Here is a 19,611-nt window from a genome sequence, read left to right as displayed (position 1 = left end):
ACTCCACAAACTAGTGCTCTCTCCGGGATATGGTAAGACTTCGCCACCCAAATTGCTTTCTTGTGAAGCCCAAATTTCTATATTGTGAAGGTTGGAGGAAGCCCAAAAACCTGGAGGAATGTGCAGGACTCGCACCCATATAGGTGTTGTGATGAATCACGCTTCAAAGTACCTTAGCTTAATCAACCATGTTTCCAAGGCCAGTAGAGCGCCTCCCATTGTCCAAGGGCGTCGATCAAGGATCTTTAGGGCGTCCTCTTTAGTCTTGAAGACGAACTGGAGCAAACCATTGATAACCAACAGTTAGTTTAGTGGTTGTTTTAGTTAGTGATTGTTGTAATGATTCGTTAGATTTCTGTTACTAACTAATTCTGTTGATACCAGAATTGTGTATTCTCATCTTGTAACTGTGTCTGCTATAAATAAAGGTCATGACTCTCAAAGGAGATTAAGCTTTTCAAGCACTCCTTTAGAGCTTCTTCTTCATTGTTCTCTCTCTGTTTTTCACTCTGCTTCATGGTATCAGAACCACTGACCTCTATCAATGGCTTCGTCTGGCGACAACTCGTTTCCAGCTGGAATCACCGGTTCTGGTCTTTCCTCCAATGTTGCTGCAACTCATCTCTGGAATCCGTTTTCCCATTCCCTCACTTCTTCTCTCACAATCAAACTGGATCGCACGAACTTTTTGGCTTGGAAATCACAGGTTCTCCCAACTGTGATTGGGCACGATTTAGATGAGATTCTTCTTACTGATATCTCACCACCTCCGTATCTCATTAATGGTGATCCTAATCCTTCTTTCTCACAATGGCGCAAGAAAGATCAGCTCCTCCTTTCTTGGCTCCGATCTTCCATGACTGAAGGCATCCTCAGAACTTTGGCTAATTCCACCAGTTCTAATGCTGTTTGGAAAGCCTTAGAACAAAAATTCACAAGTCAATCCAAGGCTCAGTTGTTACAGCTCAAGAGTCAATTGTCCACCATTACCAAAGGTAACCAATCGATCTCTGACTACGTTGATAAGTTGAAAGTTCTTTGTGACTCTCTTGCCATAGCTGGACATCCAATCTCTGACTTTGATCTCATTCTGCATCTGTTGAATGGTCTTGGACCTGAGTTCGATCCTGTTGTATCTGGTATCACTTCCTGAAGTGACAATCTCTCTTTTGAGGAGGTTCAAGCATTGCTGATGTCTCATGAGACTCGACTCGAGCGACACACCACCATGATGGATCTGTCCACCAAGATGTCTGCTAACCTCACTTTCGGATCTCGAAATGGTGGTTTTTGATCGTCTACTACTGGTGGTCGTGGCCACATGTCCGAATCTGCATCAAGATTTCCACCTTGAGGGCCAAATTTTTCTCACCACTATCGGTCTCCCAATCCAAACAAGCCTCTTTGTCAATTATGTATGCGTTATGGTCATACGGCTCCCACTTGCCACTATAGATTTGATAAGTCCTGGATTACTCCAAAAATGGCTTCTGGTCAGTCCCAACCTCAAGCAAATCTTACTGAATGCTGTCTTGACTATGAGCCTCAAGCTTTTGTTGCTCAAACCGTACCTGACTTTGGAGATGATCAAGGCTGGTATGTGGACACCGGAGCTACACATCACATTTCCTATACTGAATCTCCTCTTGATAATGTGACTCTGTATTTTGGCCAAGAAACTGTGGATGTTGGTGATGGTAAGAAGCTTATCATCTCTCACATTGGTAAATCTTTTCTTCCTTCCAAGAACTCTTTTCCCTTACAGCTAAACTCAGTTTTACAAGTTCCATCCATCACTAAAAATCTCATTAGTGTTTCTAAGCTTACTGATGATAACAATGTCTTTCTTGAATTTCATAAATCTTGCTGTTTTGTCAAGGACAAGCAAACGGGAGCAGTTCTGGTCAAAGGGAAACTTAAAGATGGTCTTTGTCTTCTTGGTGATGAAGGCTCGAGTCTCTCAAACACTTCCATTCAGTGTCATCTTGCAGAGTCTGCTCATTCTTTGTCTTTACAAAATTGTACCTCTCATTCTTGTATTCAAAATTGTACTCAATCTTCATGTACTTTGCCTGAAATAAATAAAAGTTTGTCTTCTTGTTCCTTGCAATTTCCAAATGTTGCTGTATATAATTCTGGTCTGTCCCATGATATTAATCTCTAGCATTGTAAATTAGGCCATCCTGCTCCAGCCATACTTACCAAAATTTTAACTCAGGCAAATATCCCTCATTCTCTTAAAAACCTACAATTTTGTAAAGCTTGTCAGCAAGGGAAAAGCCATAGACTTCCTTTCTCCTTGTCCTCAAATCGTGCTAATCAGCCTCTTGAACTCATTCACACTGATGTGTGGGGGCCTTCACATATTGCTTCCAAAGATAATTATAAATACTATATTGTGTTTGTTGATGATTTTAGCAGATTCTCTTGGATCTTTCCAATGACTGTCAAATCTCAATCTTTTGAGATATTTGTTCAGTTCAAAGGTTTGGTGGAAAATCAATTTGGTCTACCTATAAAGAGAGTTCAAGCTGATGGAGGAGGTGAATACAGGGCTTTTGACAGGTTTCTAACAAATCAAGGAATAGGATTTCAGCACTCTTGTCCTCACACTCATGAACAGAATGGGACAGTTGAGAGGAAACATAGGCACATCACTGAAACAGGTTTAACTCTTCTGGCTCAGTCTGGTCTTCATATGTCTTACTGGTGGCATGCTTTTCAATGTGCAACATACTCCATCAATAGAATGCCCACCCCTGTGCTTAATCATCTCATTCCCTATTTGTGTTTGTTTCATCAAGCTCCTGACTACAGAGTTTCCAAACCTTTTGGGTGTGCATGTTTTCCTCATCTTAGACCTTACAATCATCACAAACTTGAGTACAGGTCTGAAGAATGCATATTTCTTGGTTACTTTCCTAAACACAAGGGCTATCTTTGTGAGAATGCAGCTGGAAGAATTTTTATAGCTCGAAATGTGGTGTTCAATGAGCAGTCTTACCCAGCTACACAAGCTACTTCCTCACATCAGGTACCCACTGATCCTCTACCTCTTCCCACTGCTCAATTTTCTACACACAATGTGTCTACAGCTACTAACACAGTACCTTTTCCTGGTATATCTGCTGCATCTTCTGAGCATAATGAGGATCCCGCTACTGAGCATAGTGCATCAGTTGATGCTACTGGTGTGTCTGGACACACTCTTTCCAGCTCTTCTCCTGCTTCTTCTGGTCCGATTTTGTCTTCTTCACTGCCCGATCCATCTGGAGCTACTTCAGTCCCGTCTACAGAAGCTCCAGTTCTCTCTCTAGATCCTCCAGTGCCTGCTACAGCTTCTGTTAGGCCAACTGATCTGCAAGTCTCATCGTCACCTAATGAGCCTATTCCTACTACATCGACACTTATGAGGACTCATTCTATGGTCACTCGATCTCAGAAAGGTATCTACAAACCTAAAGCATACCTTGCTACCAAACATCAGTTACCTGAGTCTTTATTACCTACTGAACCTCGCTCTCTTAAAGCTGCTCTAAATCATCCAGGATGGTTTGCCTCCATGAACACAGAGTTTAAAGCTCTTATTGCTCAGGGTACTTGGATATTGGTGCCTTATGAACCTCACATGCATCTTATTGGAAATAAGTGGGTGCACAGAGTCAAACTCAATGCTGATGGCACTCTTGATAGACTCAAATCGAGGTTAGTAGCAAAAGGTTATCTTCAAAATCCTGGAATTGACTTTGAGGACACTTTTAGTCCTGTTGTTAAACCTGTTACAGTTAGACTTGTTCTCACATTAGCAGTATCATCTCAGTGGGAAATTAGGCAGCTTGATGTTGCCAATGCTTTTCTTAATGGCACTCTTCAAGAAACTGTTTACATGTCCCAGCCTCAAGGCTTTGAAGATCCCACAAAACCCACCTATGTTTGCAAACTTCAGAAGGCACTCTATGGTCTTAAGCAGGCCCCACGTGCATGGAATGACAAGCTCAAGACTACCTTGTTTCAATGGGGTTTCACTGCCTCCAAAGCAAATACTTCTTTGTTTGTCTATGGCATAGGTTCGAACTTAGTCATCCTTTTGGTCTATGTTGATGACATTCTTGTCACTGGACCTAACACAAGTTTGATACAGAAGCTCATCTTGGATCTAAATACTGCCTTCTCTCTCAAAGACTTGGGTCAAGTTCACTATTTTTTGGGTGTTGAAATTCATAGAAGTCCTGAAGGTCTTTACTTATCCCAGACAAAGTATATTACTGACCTTTTGGTCAGAGTTCATCTAGAGGGAGCTAAACCTTGTGCCAGTCCCACCTCTAGCTCTCACAAACTTTCACTCACAGAAGGTTCACTCTTTGATGATCCCACACTTTATTGAAGTACCTTAGGAGCTCTTCAATAATTGACCTTGACCCGACCTGATGTTGCTTTTATTATTAATAAACTGTCCCAGTTTATTCATGCTCCTACAACTGTGCACTGGGAAGCCTGCAAACGACTACTTCGATATCTAAAAGGCACTATTTTTGATGGACTTCTGATACGGCATGTTCTTCGAATGTCATTAGTTGCTTACTCTGATGCAGACTGGGCAAGCTGCATTGATGATCGCAGGTCCACGGGTGGCTATGCAGTTTTCTTAGGCTCAAATCTTATCTCCTGGTCTGCAAAGAAGCAGCACGTGGTCGCTCGGTCTTCAACAGAATCTGAGTTTCGGGCCTTAGCTAACACCGCAGCTAAGATTAAGTGGCTGAGATCTCTGCTTACTGAACTGCAGGTTCGACTTGCATACGTTCCAATCATATGGGTAGATAACCAAGGAGCAGCATCGTTAGCAGCCAATCCCATCTTTCATGCCAGGTGCAAGCACATCGAAATTGATCAGCATTTTGTCCGAGATCAACTTCTGAATAAAGAATTGGATGTTCGTTATGTGCCCACTGTTGACCAAATAGCAGATGTTTTTACTAAATCACTGCCTAAAGACCGCTTTCATTATCTTAAACACAAACTCAAAGTTGTTTCTACCCCTTTTCGTTTGAGGGGGGATGATAACCAACAGTTAGTTTAGTGGTTGTTTTAGTTAGTGATTGTTGTAATGATTCGTTAGATTTCTGTTACTAACTAATTCTGTTGATACCAGAATTGTGTATTCTCATCTTGTAACTGTGTCTGCTATAAATAAAGGTCATGACTCTCAAAGGAGATTAAGCTTTTCAAGCACTCCTTTAGAGCTTCTTCTTCATTGTTCTCTCTCTATTTTTCACTCTGCTTCATGGTATCAAAACCACTGACCTTTGTCAATGGCTTCGTCTGGCGACAACTCGTTTCCAACTGGAATCACCGGTTCTGGTCTTTCCTCCAATGCTGCTGCAACTCATCTCTGGAATCCGTGAAATGCCTAATCTTGTATTAAATATTATTATAATAATAATATTTGAATTCATATTAATATAATTAGTAAAAAATTAGGATTATATAACATTATCATAATAACATTTTATATCATTTAAATTTATATTAATATAATTATTAAATATTTAGTCTTGTATTGTATATTATTATAATAACAATATTTTATAACATTTGAATTTAAATTTATATTAAAATAATTATTATATATATAGTCTTACATTAAATATTATTATACTAATGATATTTTGTAATATTTAAATTTATATTAATATAATTAATATATATCTATTTTTAGTTAATTTTAAAGGTATATTCCATTAAATATTTAAAATATTTCGTTAAATATTTAGAATATTCTGTTAAATTAAAAAAATCAAACCGTTAAAAAAAAATTCTGCTATCTGCACACTTTTTATATAGAAAGTATATTATTTGAAAAGAACATATAAATAAAATTAGATTTAAAACTATTAAAATTTGATAAAAAATATTAATTAAAATTCACAAAAGCTAACATCTCATTGTTAATTGTGGGTTTGTTTTTTAATCTGTCTTTGTGCTTGATTTATCTCTATCCACAATGCCTATACAAGTGTAATGTATATACAAGTGTAAGAAGTGTCATGCAGTGCAATTATAGTTTGTTGGGCTAGCCCTGAATGTTTAGGGCCCAGCATAATTGTACATGGGTCATAGTTATAATTTGAAAACTAAAAGTAGCCAAAAAAAAATTGGGAATTTTTCAAAAATATGGCTTTTGTTCTATTAATATACAAAAATACAAGACTTATATTTTTTTTAATTAGTATGAAAAAATTTATCAAAGAAAAAATTAGCGTATGAAATACATAATTAGTAACTAATTAAAATATGAAAATGCTACATTTTTTTTATATTTTCTTTTATTTTAAAGGTAATTTTATTTTATTTTTTTTCAATTTTTTATTTTTCCTTCATTTTTTAATTATTTTTCTTTCTTTTTTTCTTACTTATTTTTTTTTCCATTTTTCCTTTTTCTTTTTTTCTACCAATATTTTCCTTCATCATTATTTTTTCTATTTTTTCATTCTCTTTTTCTTCTCATTTTTATTCATTTATCTATTTTCTTTCATTTGTATTGTTTTGTTTTTTGTTCATGTTTTTTCAGTTTTCTTTTTTCTTTTTCATTTTTTTCCTTCTTTTTTTCTTTCATTTTTGTATTTATTATTTTCAACTTCCATTTTTTTTTTCACAAATATGAGCTTTTTTTTATTCTTCCATTTTTTCTACCAATTTTTTCATTCATATTTCTTTCTTTCCATTTTTTTATTATTTTTTTCTTCTTCTTTTCATTTTTATTCATTCATCTATTTTTTTTCCTTCATCATTTCTTTTGTTTTGTTTTTTTTCTTCATATTTTTTTAGTTTTCTTTTCTAAGTTTTTTTCTTCATTTTTTGTACTTATTCTTTTCTCATTCCATTTTATTTCTCCTTCCTTTTTTTTCACACATATTTTAACAATACATAATTATTTTAGTAGTTAATTTATTTATTATCTTTTATTATTGTAATTTTTTATGGTTTTTTCCACTATATGTAAAAAAAGTTCAAATCAATTTTTTCAGCATTTTCTTTTTATTGTAACCCTTATAGGAACACCGAATTTTGAAAAAAAAACTAATAAAAATATAAAGATGTGAATGGATAACCAGTTACCCTGATGGAAACATTCAAATCTAGAAAAAATATATATGAAGAAGATGGGAGAGAAGGGAAAGGGGGTGGATCTGATTTTTCTTTTCTTCAGATCTGTGGTAACTAGTTACCTTCCCGTTTTTTGTGTGTATATTTTTGGGAGTAACTTGTTACCTTCACGTTTTTTGTGTGTATATATCTGGAGGGAACTGGTTATCTTCACTTTATGATGTGTGTGTATATTTCTGGGTTCTTTAGGTAACTGGTTACTTATGTTACTAAAATCATAATTACTTCTTCTTCCTTTTTTAATGAAGTGTTCTTCACCTTTTTCCTCCAAATTTGATGTTTCTTTTCATACTTAATATGAGTAACCTGTCACCCCTCTTATGGTAGCTTGTTACTCCTCTTATGGCAGAAAGTTACTCCTCTAAGGATAACTGGTTACCCCTTCTAGTACATGTTATTTAACCTAGCTATAGGATTTTTTTTACATAACTATCAAAGATCAATAAAGTAACTGGTTACCTTACCCAATATTTGAAAAAAGAAACGTAAAATCTAAAAAAAATGGAAAAAAATGTTTATAATAAATAAAAAATAATTTTAAACACAATTCATATTACAAAAAAAATTACAAAACAACCAAAGAAAAATTTAATATAAAATTAGTAATATAAAAAAAACAAATAAGCTAAAATAACTAATAATCAAATTACAAACATACCCTTTCAAAATAATAAAACCTGATTAAGAGTGAAACTATGGCATAAACCAACTTTATACAAAAAAATATGGGAAAATAAACCCATAAAAATTAAAATTCTTAAAAAAGCCATAGATTAATTTTTTTTTGTTTGAAAAAAAGTCATATTTTGCACACAAGAATCTCATATAAAATGTAATTTCATAAACAAATTTATTTTCAAATCATTTCCATTTGAAGCAATAACTATTTAAACTGATAGTTTTCTAAACCAAAAAGAAACAGCAAGTATTCATGAGAGTTTTGAAATCACAAACAATAATTACAGTTGCTTGCTGAAATTATTTGAAATCTATATTGATTACTTTTTATTTATGTTACTTTTGTTATGTTTATTTTTGGTTACTTGCATGGCTTTTACAGGCTTATAGCATTAGTTTGCTTGCCTTTTCTTGGTCGGGCTCCAATTAGATTTGTATTCCTTTTTCGTGTTTTATAGATGAATAAATAACATTGTCCTCTCAGTCGCCCCTCAAATGATTTTCTATGTTAAAATTTTTTCTTGAACTATACACGTTATTGAAATATGAGACTTCTATTAAATTTAGTCCTGAGTGACTAATGAAATATGATGTAGCAAGCATTTTGGCTGTAGATGTAGCACGCCACATATAGAATAATTAATAATTTTATCACTCGAACTTTGATCACTATCAAATGAGGCCCCTTTAATAAAAAGAAATATTTTTTTAATAAAGATAATTAAATCGTTTACATTTAAGATTAAGAATGTTATAAAAAAAAATACTATAGCATTAAATCATTTAATTCATGTTTTCTTTTTCTTCTTCTTAGTGTGTTTTTGTAGTTCATCAAATACAACCCATGGTGAAGATCTAGTGAATAAAAAGAATGATGAAATAGAAAAAAACTTAGTTTTAGAATTTATTTTTATTTTTTATTTTAAAATAGATTTATTTTTTTATTGTAAAAGAGAATAAAAGTAAAAGTAAACAAAATAATTATTTTTTATTAATTATATTATAATTTTTTTTAATATTTTAGTATTTTTTTTATTTTCTTAATCTTTTAAAATGATGTTTTTATTTTTTAAGGTTTGATTATTTTTTAATTTTTAAATAATATTTTTATTAAAAGGAGTATGATTTGACAGTGATCAAAGTTTGGAACCAAAATTACTAATAATTTTACATATGACATTACCTGACTAGTGGCCAAAATGCCATTTCATCATTCTGTTAGACACTTAGGACGAAATCCAACAAAAGTCTCACATTTCTATAATGTGTATAGTTTCAAAAGAATTTTTAACATTGAAAATCATTTGGGAAGCACGATTTGAGTTGATAATAGTTCAAGGGCAAAGAGGATGCCATTTATTCTTTATAGATTTTTGTTGCCATGACTCCTCTTTTCATGGAGCCAACTTCATAAAAACACACACACACTAAAATAGAAATAATAAGCAACACAACTATTAAAAACTATAATTGAAACAATGTTTACCAAAATGAATTAATGTGTTTTTTATAAAAAAAAAATATTTATTATGTATTTGTATAGTAACAAAATAAATTAAGATTAAAAATATAATAAAATTACATAAAATGAGTAATGTGTAATATAGTAATTAGGAAAATTGGTAATATAATACAACTAAATTATTTGAATAACATTATAATGAATTGGCATTTTTATCGTTTGATAGGTTGAATTTTTCACATAAATCTAAGTAGAAGGTCATTTAAATGCATAACTAAAATAATTATTAATTTTTTCCAACTCATATTAATTTGTATTGGGAAAATACTAGTTTAGCCCTTGTATTTTTTTCTAAATATGCGATCGGCATCTATGTTTTATTAAAAAGTGTTGCTATTTGATACTTTAAGGTGCCCTGCCCAATACCACATGAGGTGTCACCCTATGGTTACCCATAATACTTATTAAATTAAAGTGTGTGGGGCTCACTATTATATTGCACCAATAGTAGTATGCCACTTCCTTGTGGTGTTGGACACCATTGGTGTCCCTTAACACCACTGATAATTCAGAACTCGTGTTTTGCGAAATGGATAAAAATAGTATTCTGAACCCGATTTTAGTCAAATTATTTTTCAATATAGCCATAATACCCTCAGGTTTTTTAATTAACGACTTTACTCAAATAATTAAAAATAAAATTTAAATAGAAAATAAATTAAATTAATTTTAAAATAAAAAATATTTAAAAATTATATTACTTAATTAAATATTTTAATTCCAAAAATAAAATCATAAATTAAAATTAAAAAAAAATCATATAAAACTAAATCAAATACTAACTTGAAGAAATATAATCACAAATAATAAAATAAAACTAATTAATATCAATCAAAACCTAACATATTAATAAAAACTATGAATACTAGTCCTCTCTTCTTCTTTTTATTAGAAACCCTAACCACAAATATGAATGTAATAATTGAGTTATTATTCTATTTTCTAAAATTATTTATGTTTCGCTACTTTTATTATGGATATGAGATGATTCCTTAAGTATGATAATTTTTTAGGTTATGATTAATTATGATATTAATTAAAAGCCCATAATAAATTTGGATCTATTAGTTTGAATAAGAGTCAAGAATATAAGTATAGTAAACATGTCACACATATTAGAATAAATTAATTAGCAATTAAATTTGGTGGTCAAAATGGATAAAACCCTAGTGATACGTGTGCATTGATTTAAGAGGAAAAAAACTGAATTTTAAATAAACCATAAGCTAGTCGTGAGTCTTAGAGAGAAAAAGAGAGAGATTTAAGCTAAGTTTGAACAATTTAGGTTTGAAATTCTAGACTTAAGTATGTAGGCTTTATGGAGGGAAATTTGAATGGTTTTAAACACTTAAAATTAGGAGAAATAATGGGCTAGGTGGCGTGTAGGCAAGGAGTAAACAATATTAAGTGGACTTGACTTGATCTTGAACACTAGAGGTGTCTGTGTGGCATCAAGTGAGGAAATGAAGGATTTGGTTACACAAAGCAAGGGATGGCCGAAATATAGGAGAAGGAAAAGGCTTGGAAAAGTCTTCAAAATTTGAATAGATGTTGAGAAATGTGGGGAGAGAAACTAGGTGGAGAGGTTGAGCTTGGAGCCTATAAATAGAGCTTAAGGCTTTCCATTTCACTCACCATTTCAAACAGGGCCAGGTGCATAAACCTTATATTCTTTCTTCACCTTTTATTCTTCTTGACCGAGATACACTACACCCCAAGCCTTCATCATATTTTCAAACCCCAGCTCTTGTCCCATTCTCTTCCAAATCTAAAACACACATCCTTGCAAAACACATTTCTATGTTGAAACCATAGCTTCACAAAAGTCAAAACCCTAAGGCTCTAGTGACCGAAACTATAGTTTATTCAAGGCATTCGAGATTCATTCATAGTCCGGACTAGAGTATTGATCCACAAAGGTAATGTAACATCCCAAAGTACCTAATAAGGCTTTAGGGTCTTAATTAGGGGGGCCATGATGGAAAATTATGTGTTTATGTGATATATATGTGTGTAATTATATGATTATGTGAGTTATATTATAATATGACTAGATATGCATGTTTAGGTGTATTAAATATGCGTGTAGGCTTGTTTCTTATTAGAAGGGAAATTTTCGTAATTTGGCACATTGTGGGTATATTTGGAGTATATGTGATATATGTGTGAGACCACATTGGGTTATTCGGCACGAGGCGATCCTAGGGAGCAAGTTAGCGGGAAAGTCACAGCGGGATTGAATACCTGACTCGGGATGAGTCATGGGGTATTTTGGGTATCTAGTACATTACCGGGTTATCGGGTAGTGGGAATAAATATTCGAGGATATATTTGGATTTAGCAAGATTAGGAGGGGATTTCGGGATTTTGACCATTTCGCCATTGGGGACGTTTTTGGTATCCTGAGCCTCGAGATTTGCTTAAGGTTACTTAGAGTCTAAGTAAACCACACAAACACCAAAACAGAAGGGAAACACGTTCAACTTTCTCTCTCTCTCTCTCTCGTTCACACAATCACTCAATTTCATTGGGAATTCTTGCGATTTATGAGGAATCGAGGCTAGCTTAGGCTCAGAATTACTTGGGGAGAAGCTTAGCATCATTTGGAGCAACTGAGGTAACGATTTCCAGCCTTGAATCTTTATGTTTCTTTGGTTTTTAGCTGAGTTTTGGAGTTTTAGAAACTCAGTTATGAATTTGGGATTTGAAGATGTTTTGGCAAAGTTTAGGCTTGGATTTTGTGTGTATTGAGGTGTTGAGTTGATTGGGAACCTTACCTTGGGGATTTAGCTATGTTTGGGTAGGTTTTTGGTGGGTTTTGGCTTGAGGAAAACAGGGAAATTTCTGAGTTTTTATGGCGAGCCGCGACCATGTTCTTGGGGCGCCGCGACTCTCGTGAACGAGAAGGAGAAGGAGGTGTCGAACCTCCATTTGAGTCGCGACGTGTGTGGAACAGAGGAGAGCCTTGGGCTCTCTGACTTGGGGCGGGTCGCGAATCTTTTGCTTTGAGCCGCGACTTGAAGGGTTTGTGAGCTCCAGGAGGGTTTTGAGTGCAGGAACTTAAACCTAAGGGATCAGGATTGATCCTACTACCCAGTTTAGTAGAATTCGATGTCCCGAAGGATAGGACTTGGTCTGGAAGCCTTTACTCGCTCGTTTATAAAAAAAAATCTATATTATGGTTGTGACTAGGTTATCGCTAGGGGCTTGGAACTAGGATCATGCTCCAGGATCGCTCTTCATATACGTTGCATTCGGACCTAAGGTAAGAAAACTGCACCCAATATGTGATATATATGATTAGAGCTTGGCCTAATTGTTGATTATAACTATGAATAGGGCTCGGTCCCCTGAGAACAAGTGTGATTAACTTATATTTGTGCTCGTTGATTAAGCATGCTTGAATGCTTCGTGACTGTTTAACGATTGTTTGCATTATCTGTGTAATTAGGGCTCGACCCCATTTAGGAACTGATAACTCTACAAAATAGAGTTATTTTACCACTTTTTATGTACTAATTGTTGCTTAGTTATTGAGTTTTAATTAATTTATTAAGTTTTTAAGTAATTTTGAATTTATTAGGTTTATTTTGATTTTCTATATTTTTGTGTGTTTTTATAGTTATTTTGTTGTAAAATGTTGTAGTTAATTATTTGAATTATTGTTGTTTAGTTTGAGGTAAAAAAATGTTGTATTATTGAACTTAAATGTTAATATAAATTAAGCTATCATTAATATTTTCAAAGAATTAACTTGATTTATTTTATAGTGAAAGTATTTTATTATGATTTATTTTATGTTTATTTTGTTAGGGAATTTGTGGTGTTTTTGTATTTGGAAAAAAAGTTAAAAAGCTAAAAAAAAAAAGTGGAAATTTGGCATTTTCAAAATGCCACAAGACAACAGCTTGGCCCATTTCTCCATTTTGGCCCATCAGTCCAGCCCAGGCCCGTGCCACTCCCTGCCCACCGAAGCACCCCAGCCCCTTCAGCAGCTGCTCTCCTTCCCAGCAGCCCACGGTTCCAGCTCTCCTCAGCAAAGGTCTGCCATCAATCTAGCAAATCACCTGCCTTCTGCCAACAACACTCCACCATGGCAGTACCCAGCAACTGAAGCTCCCAACCAAATTCCACCCCGTTCAGCCTCCACGCCAAGCCCCACGGCCTCCTCCAGTCAGCCTTTAATTAGGCCCAGCAAGGCCCAAAGCCCCAGCCCGTGTACTCCTCCCAGCCAGCCACCTGCCAAAGCTACCAAAATCCCCTTGAGCCCATCAAATTGCAATTTTGTCCCCTTGTCCCTTTGTTTAAAAATACCACACTTTTTACCCAAACTTTTCTACACATTTTACCCCATAACATCACCATTACACCCTATAATTTACCCCTATTTGCCATATTATTATTAATTAAATTAATTTAATCAATTTAAATTGATTATTTTAATACTCATTTTTGGCTATAAATAAGGGAGTTTAGGGATAATTTAGAGAGGAGGTTACCACACTACACATTCTACATTTTCAAGACCTCTCCATTTTCTTATTCTTCTTTGTTGTAAATTTTCTATGTGTTTTTAGAGGAAAATTTTGGGGGTTTCTCCTCCAAATTTTCCTATTTATGTTTGTAATTTTTAGTTTGTATTTGCTATTCTAGTTATGAGTTTCTAATTTTTTTAAGATTATTAAGGTGATGATGAAACAATATGTAACTAGATAGTATTTATTTTGTATGTTGATTTCCCATTTTGTGCAACAAAGTTTATGGAATTTTCTTCTTCAAATATCTTCTTTCATCTTAAATATCATGTATTTTGGATTGTTAGCACATATTTACACTTTGTTCTTCATTAGTGCAAAAACATAATATTCTTTGTGTAAGATGTGTCATTAAATTGTACACATCTATGCTTAGAACAAAAACATTATGTTTTTCCTCATAAATAATGTTCATTTATTTATTTGATATTTCATTAGATTGATTTACACTAAGTGCTTTGAAATTATAATTTTGAAAAGTGAAGAAAAATCTTATCTTTTTAGAAGTAATTTGTGCTTAAAATTATAAATCTATTTAGAAAATGATAGTTTGATTTATTTTAACTATCACTAAAACTTGGGAATCAATGTACTTATAAATATTATTGAACTTATATTTTGTGGATTCTAATCCTTAATAATCTTATTTTACCATCTTGATTTCTAATATTAATTTATTTTTATTTATTGTCTTAATTTTCTTTATTATTGTCTCTTATTAGATTTTATTGTCACAAATTATCATCAATCTTTGGAGCTAGGTTAGAATTTATTAATTTTGGTTTGAAACAGTTTTCTTTTCGATTTTAGATAACTCATTTGGGTTCGACATCCTTGCTTACACGATCACTATATTCCATATACGATTCGTGCGCTTGCGAGTATAAATTTTTAAAACATACCTGTTTTGGGTCCATCAAGTTTTTGGCGCCGTTGCCAGGGAGTTGCAAGAGAAAAGAAACGAAATTTATCTCAAGGTTAGTGAATTCTTCTACTAGTTATTTTAATTTTTGCACTTAAAAAAAGACTAAATATATATATATATATATATATCTCTATAAAAACTTAAAAAAGAAAGATAAAAAGAAAATTTGGGACGGTTCTACCACCCATAAAAAAAACTTACTTATATATATTTATATTTATTGTTTTTTTAGTTGACAACACTTGTGCCTCCTATCTATCATTTTAATTTATATAGTCGATGGCACTTGTGCCTCCTAATTTTGTTATAATTTTGTTGTAATTTATCTTCTTGTTATTTATTTTTTATTTTTGCAAGTTACTAGTTGATGACAACTTTGCCTCCTAGTATTTTATTTTATGTTTTAGTTGATGACACTTGTGCCTCCTAATTTTTACCTTAATTGTGTTATGGTTGATGTTATGCTATGCCTCCCTACTCTTGCCTAATTTTTGATAATCTTACTTAATTTTATCTTATTTTTGTTTATCTTTTATCATATTATCGTGTAATTGTTTAATATCTTAACATTGTTTTTGTTCTCTTAATTTTAGTTTTTTGTTTTTTTAATTGTAAAAAAAAAATAGTTTGTCATTTAGTTTTTACCATATGGATCATTTTAATTATAGTTGGAATTCTGAGTACAACTATTATGAGCAATCAAATTTAAATTATGGAGAAACTCATGATATGTATGATATGCATGAATCTTTTGATACCCATTTTACCCCCACCTATAATCCAACTTTTTCATGGAACCATACTGAGTCTCCAATAAGGCATAAATTCAACATGCATAATCAATGTCATGCCCAATCTGAACTATCATATCCCATTCAATAAGAAACGAGCCCATCTTTAGAGGATACCCTACAACAGTTCATACAATCAACCTACCAAATCTTACTAGCCCAGTCTTAGTCAATCTCAAAAATTGAGACAATAGTAGGACAACTTGCAACTGTTATAGAGTCGGAAAAACAAGTTTATCCCAACCAACTAATTCCCAATCCAAATAGTCAAATTCAAAGTGAAAAAGAGAATGAAGTAGTTGAAGAACTTGTAATATGCATTCAACCCCCTAATGAAACAAAAGAGTTGAATGATATAATTTTTGAGGCTCATGAGGAAAATGAAAAAGATATAATTATATCTCACGAGCCCATAATTAAATAAATTTGTATATTTACTCAAAATGAAAATGAGTCTAATATAGATATGCAATTTTCTTATTTTATTGATACTCCCTTAAAATTGCATATTTCTAACTTTCTTGTAGGTGTGATGTTATCAATTATTATTTATGGCATTTGCATCAAAGTCATAACTCACCCTTCTAATGAAATTCTACAACATCGATTGGGTGTAGGTTAAAAGAAAAAAAAAATTATAGTCGAGCTAAAGACTATAAACTAAAGCGCTTTGTGGGAGGCTACCCATACTTTTTGTGTTTCATTTTATATTTCACTTGTGTTGTGTGTTTTTATTTCATGTTTTTCAAAAGCTTGAAGGAAACTTCTTGCCAAAAAGAAGAGAAGAAAACAAAAGAGCCAAATCAAGGAAGCATTCATCAAATGGAGTATTTCTTAATTTTTTCCATTTTATTAAACATTAAGGACAATGTTTCATTTAAGTTTGGGGGTAATGTGTATGTATTTTTCTCTGTGTTTATGTGTTTTTTTTTTATGCATGTTTTTCATTTGTTGTAAAATTCAAAAAAAACTTCTTTATTTGTTTTTCTTTTTGTTTTTATTTGATTTTCATTTGTTATATATATATATATTTTTTCCTTGTTTTGTAAAAAAAAAAAAAATGGTGATTTTCATTTTCTAATGATAAGAATTATGATTGAAATTGTTCTTAGTTCTTAGAAAAATATAAATAATTATTAAGCTTTACTTTTAATTTTTAAAGTTAGTTTTGTTTAAATATATATTTATCATAATATGACACTTTTCTATTCTATATGAATTATTGTGATATTTGGACAAAGTTTATTTAAACATTAAATTCTTTAAATCTCTAAAAAAAAAATTGAAAAATCGTAGAATTTGCTTGATTATCTCTTGAGATTTAATTTACTTTTGTTTGCACAAGCTTGTCTAAATGTTCACATGATGATTTGATGTTTTGGTGTTTGTATGTCAAGTATCTATTTTGTAAACAATCTTAACTTTTCAAATTAATTACATAAGCTTTACTTTTATTTGTGATTTTCTTTGAACTATTTCCATTATATAATTTTTGACGAAATCATTAGACATCACCAATTAAAAAAAATGTGTGTATTTTTAATTTTTCTTTTGCTCGAGGACTAGCAAAATATTAAGTTTGAGGGTGTGATAACTTTACAAAATAGAGTTGTTTTACCATTTTTTATGTGCTAATTGTTGCTTAGTTCTTGAGTTTTTAATTGATTTATTAAGTTTTTAAGTAATTTTGAATTTATTAGGTTTATTTTGATTTTCTATATTTTTGTGTGTTTTTATAGTTATTTTGTTGTAAAATGTTGTAGTTAATTATTTGAATTATTGAACTTAAATGTTAATTATAAATTAAGTTATAATTACTATTTTCAAATAATTAACTTGATTTATTTTATAGTGAAAGTATTTTATTATGATTTATTTTATGTTTATTTTGTTAGGGAATTTGTAGTGTTTTTGTGTTTGGAAAAAAAGTCAAAAAGCTGAAGAAAAAGTGGAAATTCGACATTTTCAAAATGCCACAAGACAGCAGCCTGGCCCATTTCTCCATTTCGGCCCATCAGTCAAGCCCAGGCCCGTGCCATTCCCTGCCCACCGAAGCACCCCAGCCCCTTCAGCAGTTGCTCTCCTTCCCAGCAGCCCACGGTTCCAGCTCTCCTCAGCAAAGGCCCGCCATCAATCCAGCAAATCACTTGCCTTCAGCCAACAACACTCCACCACGGCAATACCCAGCAGCTGAAGCTCCCAACCAAATTCCACCCCGTTCAGCCTCCACGCCAAGCCCCACGGCCTCCTCCAGTCAGCCTTCAATTAGGCCCAGCAAGGCCCAACGCCCCAGCCCGTGTACTCCTCCCAGCCAGCCACCTGCCAAAGCTGCCAAAATCCCCTTGAGCCCATCAAATTGCAATTTTTTCCCCTTGTCCCTTTGTTTAAAAATACCACACTTTTTACCCAAACGTTTCTACACATTTTACCCCATAACATCATCATTACACCCTATAATTTACCCCTATTTGCCATATTATTATTAATTAAATTAATTTAATCAATTTAATTAATTTAAATTGATTATTTTAATACTCATTTTTTGGCTATAAATAAGGGAGTTTAGGGATAATTTAGAGAGGAGGTTACCACACTACACATTCTACACTTTCAAGACCTCTCTATTTTCTTCTTCTTCTTTGTTGTAAATTTTCTATATGTTTTTAGAGGAAAATTTTGGGGGCTTCTCCTCCAAATTTTCCTATTTATGTTTGTAATTTTTAGTTTGTATTTGTTATTCTAGTTATGAGTTTTTAATCTTTTTAAGATTATTAATGTGATGATGAAACAATATGTAACTAGATAGTATTTATTTTGTATGTTGATTTCCCATTTTGTGCAACAAAGTTTATGGACTTTTCTTCTTCAAATATCTTCTTTCATCTTAAATATCATGTATTTTGGATTGTTAGCACATATTTACACTTTGTTCTTCATTAGTGCAAAAACATATTATTCTTTGTGTAAGATGTTTCATTAAATTGTACACATCCATGCTTAGAACAAAAACATTATGTTTTGCCTCATAAATAATGTTCATTGATTTATTTGATATTTTATTAGATTGATTTACACTAAATGCTTTGAAATTATAATTTTGAAAAGTGAAGAAAATCATTATCTTTTTAGAAGTAATTTGTGCTTAAAATTATAAATCTATTTAGAAAATGATAGTTTGATTTATTTTAACTATCAATAAAACTTGGGAATCAATGTACTTATAAATATTATTGAACTTATATTTTGTGGATTCTAATCCTTAATAATCTTATTTTACCATCTTGATTTCTAATATTAATTTATTTTTATTTATTGTCTTAATTTTCTTTATTATTGTCTCTTATTAGATTTTATTGTCACAAATTATCATCAATCTTTGGAGCTAGGTTAGAATTTATTAATTTTGGTTTAAAATAGTTTTCTTTTCGATTTTAGATAACTCATTTGGGTTCGACATCCTTGCTTACACGATCACTATTCTATATGAACGATTTGTACGCTTGCGATTTATAAATATTTAAAACATACTCGTTTTGGGTCTATCAGGAACATGGTTATTATTATGGTTGTATTTAATTGACTGAGATATATGATTAATATTTATGCATACTTGTATTGTTTGGAGTATGCTTATCTATATCTATATCTGTTTGTCTGGTTATCTGAATGTTTGATTAAAGTCTTGACTTATTAGTCAAAGGCGGCAATCGCGCGTTGCGAGCTAGTCGAGAGGCTTAGGCCCAATCAAGGACGTACTATTACGTTGGACGACCCTATGGTCGTTGGAAAACAAAGCACTTGGCTAGCGCTATGGATAGTTACTCAGAGCTAAGGGCAAGGGCCTCAGGTGACACTATGGTCACATAACTAGGGCATAGGGCCCCAAGTTGACTCTATGGTCATCTATTCAGGGCAGCGGACCCCTGAATGATCCAATGATTATTTTTTTATAGTTTCATGCATGCATGAGTAGGTTATTACTACCGGGCATGCCAA

This window comes from Humulus lupulus, chromosome 3, assembly GCF_963169125.1.
Source record: "Humulus lupulus chromosome 3, drHumLupu1.1, whole genome shotgun sequence".
Taxonomy (NCBI): domain Eukaryota; kingdom Viridiplantae; phylum Streptophyta; class Magnoliopsida; order Rosales; family Cannabaceae; genus Humulus; species Humulus lupulus.
This window is presented reverse-complemented; position numbering follows the sequence as displayed.